Raw genomic sequence first — 5,678 nt, forward strand, 5'->3', positions numbered from 1 at the left:
TATATTCTCCTCTTCTAAGGGAATGCTATTCATTCCGTGCTCATGTTCATAGGAGCATGAAACTCATTCATATCCATACAAAGACTCACTCCTAGATGGGGGGGGGGGGACTATCAGGGTCTAGCTAGGGGGCGGCTTTGGTTCTTCACTGCTGCCCTTTTGGTGCTTGTGGGAACGCAGATATACCGATCCGATAATTCTCTTCATTTTATGAGGGGAAAATATTTTTCGGAGAATAAATCATTTTTTTTAAATATATTCATATATATGGTCAACCCATGGCCCACGGGCCAAATGTGGCCTACGATCTGATATCGTCCGCGACCTCGAACCCGATTTCGCAAGTTCCGCATCACTCAAGTGACTATGTGGCACAGTCCCAGTTCCTTTAAGAGTGTGTGACCCGCGGCATAATTACAGTTCACTTGAGTGACTGGCGGCACAGTTCCAGTTCACTAAGGTGCATGGGGGAGGGGGGAGAGATAGACTTGAAAGTCTGGGAAGGAGGGGCGCATGATGATGATGATGATGTCACGTCCTATATACACGAAACTACATTAGATCAGTCGGCTTTACCTTTGCCGTTCACCCCCCCCCCCGTATCTTCGCCCGTAGCCTGCAGCACATTTTCCCTGATCACTTAAAGTGATCCTCAGTATGTTTATAGATCACTTGAGGGATTTGTGCCTCAGCTCCAGAGAATGCTTAGGCTTCCCGGAGCACATTTACAGATCACTTGGGTAAGCCGCGCAGTGCAGTTAAAGATCATTTATGGGACTTGTGGAATATTTGAGATCACTTGAGAGCAGGGGTGGATCTAGAGCTCGCTGTTGGGAGGGGTGATTATTAGGCTGACCATATTTCTTCGAGAGAAATACGATACATTAGGATTCCAAATACGGGAAAATACAGGACATTGCCAATTATCGCCAAAAACGACGCCAAAACCAAACAAAGTTGCCAAATATTGTTGCAATTGCGGAAAAATCACAATGGTGGTAAATGATGCATTACTGCAAATTGCAGTGGATAAAAATGTATTCCACGAAAAAAAAAACGTTCACCAAGGCAAATGTGGGAGATTAATATTCTCATTTAATAGTTATAATTATCATAAAATAATTTATGAGTTGAAAAATAATGTCAATCTTTGACTTCAATAAAGAATAAAAATTCAAGTAGGCTTCGTGTAAAATACGGAAAAAACCGGGACACTTTTGCCAAAAAGTCGGGACGGCCAAAAAACAGAAAATACCGGGACAGGCCCGGGAAGAACGGGACGTATGGTCACCCTAGTGACTATTATTATTATTATTATTTTTTTCCGTGAAAAATGTGACCATACATCCCTCATTGTCCCGTATCTTCCGAGACAGTTAAGATTTTTCTTCTGTCAAAGGAAAAATACTCCGGTTTTTCCTATTTTTGGGTCAGTTTTCTTGAATTTATTATTTAATCAAAAACATTGATACAAATAATTTTCAACGTATTTATTGAATGCAATGTCATCGCATTTGAATTTCTCTCGGGGTGGAGGGGGTCCCCCAATAGATCTGCGCCTGCTTGAGCAGCACATTTCATTCCAGTTCACTAAAATTCGGGCCGTAACTCGAACTTTTGTTACGGGGGGGGGGGGGGCACAAACATAATTTTTTTTTTCCATCAACCACCACTGTGAAATTTTATAACGGAATTGACGGAAACGATTATTTTATAACGGTATTTTTATTCCCTCCTGAAACTTGCCGCTGCCCGAAGTGTTCCGCCTGGAACAGTCGCCCCCTTGCCCCCCCCCCCCCCGCGTAGTTCTAGCCTTGCTTTAATGGACTGCGGCATATTTACTTCCGCTTGCTTTTTTTCCAGTTTTTAATTATAACTGAATGAAAAATAAGCAGGAAGTATGAATTTTTGAGATTCTGCTCTGACAGTTTCTCCATTAAAAGGCCGTTCAAGTATTACGTAAGCAAATTTTTAGCCATTTTTTGACCCCCCACCCCCCCCCCCCCCTTGTCAGCAAAATTTCGTCATCAGCTCTGCCCTTCTGAATCCTAACTTATATTTTCATAAAGGGTGGTTGATGACGTAAGCATTATCCAAACCCCCCTTGTCATCAAAAGTCAGCAAATCGGAAACCCCCTTCCCCTCTCCCCCAAATAGATGATGACGTAATACTTGAACGACCCCTAACCGTGAATTTATGTCGTCATCTGTGTTTGGCGGAAAATCTAAAACACCAATTCACAATACAGTGAGTGAATTACGTCTTTGATTACTGTAGTTGCTGCCATCTAGTGAGTAAATATAAAAAGTTGAACGTTATTCGTGGACAGAAAAGTGTGTGGTTTGATGTCTCGTTAGATGGCAGAAATCGATGGGGGGGGGGGGGGGGTGTTTGGATTTTCTGAGTGTTGATGACCAGGGCCATCTTAAGAGCATCATGGGCCCCCGGACCAAATGGTTTTTCTGAGACTCTACCAGGCAAATTCTCGAAAATCTCAACCAGATATCATTTTTGTGAGGGCCCCTTTTCTCTAGAGGTCCCCGGGCCGGGCCCGGGTGGGCGCATGCCTTAAGACGGCACTGTTGATTTCAAGAGGGGGGGGGGTTGGACGATGCAAATATGAAATATTCTTAATGGCATCTTACTCGGTGTGTGCCAAAAACCTTTCGATAGTTTGTGGGCACCTCTGAACTAACATTCTTCCCTATTGATAAGTCCCCCTACCATAGGGGGAGATAGACTTGGAAGTCTGGGGGGCACGACCATTACTGCTGGGGGGGGGGGAGCAAGATGATGCTGTTGTCGATTCATGTATACATATATGCATTAGATCAGTCGACTTCATCTTTGATGCTGGGGGGGGGGGGCGTATCTCCGCCAATGCCCCTACAAAGCCACTTTAGTGATCTCTAAAAGTTTCGCGGATCCAAGTGATCTGGAAATGTGTCACGCATCATTCAAGTCCGTAATTATGCCGCGGATCACTAAAGTAATCTGGGAATGGGCCACGGGTAACTTGAATGATGATGCACCGCACTGGCAGCTTAACTGCTCTAAAACTGCGCTACGGATCTCTCAAAGGATCTCTAAATGTGCCACGGATCGCTCAAGTATTCTGGAAGTGTGTCACGGGTCACTTAAGTGATCTGAGAATTTGCCACGGGCCTACTTGAGTGATCTGAAAATGTGCCACGGGCCACTTGACTACTCTGGAATTGTGTCACCGGTCACTTAAGCGATCTGTAAATGTGCCGCTTGGTTCATTTTCACAAAATTAGGTTTTGGGGCAGGCCACATCAGATAACCCTCAGGGCCACATTTTGTCCGCGGGGCAAGGGTTTATCATATATGGCTTAGAGCACCCCCGTATGGCGAATCAAAATCGCCTGGACGGGGTAAGTTACTCATATGGCTTAGAGCAACGTTTCTCAACCTATGGTCCGCGGACCAGAGGTGGTCCCCAGGCAGACTTGATAATTTAATTCTAACTGAAATGAAAAATTATCAACAATTACTAATAATTGATATTAGTAATAATGGTATGGGTTCAAATAAAAATTACACCTTTATAATTAGGTTCACCATCAAGGAAAATGCTAACCTAAATACGGGATATCACTAAATTTTGCCAAAAAATGATTGCTGAATGTTGGGAAATATTAAACGACTGCTAAAATCGCATTAAAAAATGTGTTTCACGAAAAATATATTCAAATGATCCGATAACCATATTTCATTGAGAAACATGCGGTAAACTGGGATCTTAAATACGATAAAATACGGGACATCGCCAATTGTGATCAAATATGTTGCCTGAAGTAGCAGTTGTTATTGAAATTGTTGTAAATTGTAGAAAAAAAATGTTGAACCTGAATATAACACATCTGAGTTGAATATTTATATTTTTTCACATGGTAATCATAATGCACTCGTGCGCAAAATTAAGAGAATTTGCACATTGTGTCTATTTTCACAAAAAGTATTGAACCAAAGGTACTAATAATGCCACCAAAGAGATATGCAAATATTCCAATAATATGCAATATGCAAATATTGTGTCGAATTTCCTTAAGCGTACACGTGCGTGTGGGCGGAGCTGTGACCACGGAGGGTGGGTGTGATAAGGGAACGAGGCGTTTTCCACGATTCGCATGCTCGTACTCCTCGGCGATATTCGCAGTGTTTCTAGCAAGAGTTCGGTAAGTTTTACGAGTTAATCAGATAAAATGAATAGCCACAAATGTATGGATGACGGAATGGAATGGAGAATCGTTGGTAGATTGGAGGCAGGGCAATCACAAGTGCAGGTGGCTACAGAGCTCGATGTTTCGCCCAGTGGCGTCTGCAATTTGTGGAAACAGTTTCAGGACACTGGATCCATATAGAGAAGACCTGGACAAGGTCGTCGAAGAGTCACGACGACCAGTGAGGATCGTTATCTGGCACTTTCAGCGCGGCTCCACAGGACTACTCTCACAGCATCAAAGCTCTCACGTGAGCTGCGTGTTGCCACTGGAACTCGAGTTTCACGGTTTACTGTTGCCCGAAGGCTTCATGAGAGAGATCTTTATGCCAGAAGACCCCGTTGTTTGCATCCCACTAACTTGCAGCACATAAGAGAGCGCGCGTTTAGCATGGTGCAGACAACATCAGCCTTGGGCCAGACTTCAGTGGAGCACCGTGCTCTTCACAGATGAGTAGAGATTCAGCCTGGACACTGATTCTCGACGTACACTCAGCTGGAGAGAGCCTGATACCCGATACCATCCCTCCCACATCAGGGAAATGGACCACTATGGTGGAGGAGGTGTCATGGACTGGTCAGGCATCATATTGGACAGCCGCACACCCCTCCATGTGTTTGGCAGAGGGTCCGTGACTGCTAGAAGGTAAAGGGAGGAGATTTAGTGTCCTATGTTCGACTTTTCAGGGGCGCAGTTGGCCCTCGGTTTCTGTTCATGGACGACAACATTCGTCCATATCGGACTCACCTGGCCAAAGATTATCTGGAAAGTGAGGATATTTGGCGTATTGTTTAGCCAGCCAGATCTCTTGGCCTAAACCCTATAGAACATGTCTGGGACGTTCTTGGGAGGGCAATTGTATGTCGCCATCCCCCTCCGAGAACCATCCCGAAACTTAAAACTGCGTTGCTGCAGGAGTGGTACAGACTGCCACAGGGACTCCTGAACATGCCGTCGCACTGTGCGGCCTGTGAGACGGTACCATACTGGACCCATTTTCGGTTCGATCTCGCAATGTGGATTTTAAACATTCCTTCAATGATGAGCTTAACTGACAGTCATGCTTACGTACTATGACTTTTGTATATGGTACATCTCTTTCTCTGTTATATATAACTGCGTATTCGTACCAAATTTCATTAAAATCCGTCCACTAGTTTTTCAGAAATTCGACATAATGTGCTAATTCTCTTAATTTGGCACACGAGTGTAAATTTGGGGAAATTTTTTTTCAATAGCAAAATCACTGTCTCCCGTATTTTACGGAAAAGACCCACAACGTTAACCGGCTCTTCAGTGGGAAGGGGAGACGTGGATTCGTGCCCATCCTGAGAACCAATGAATTCTTCAAGGACAGTATTTTTTTTTTCAGCTCTTTATTAGGAAATTTCCATTGTACAACGATAAAATAGTTTTATATACAGGAAAAAAAA

This window comes from Pholcus phalangioides, unplaced genomic scaffold (assembly GCF_987345545.1).
Source record: "Pholcus phalangioides strain wild (caught in Gottingen) unplaced genomic scaffold, Ppha-v1.0 ptg000016l_1, whole genome shotgun sequence".
Classification (NCBI taxonomy): Eukaryota; Metazoa; Arthropoda; class Arachnida; order Araneae; family Pholcidae; genus Pholcus; species Pholcus phalangioides.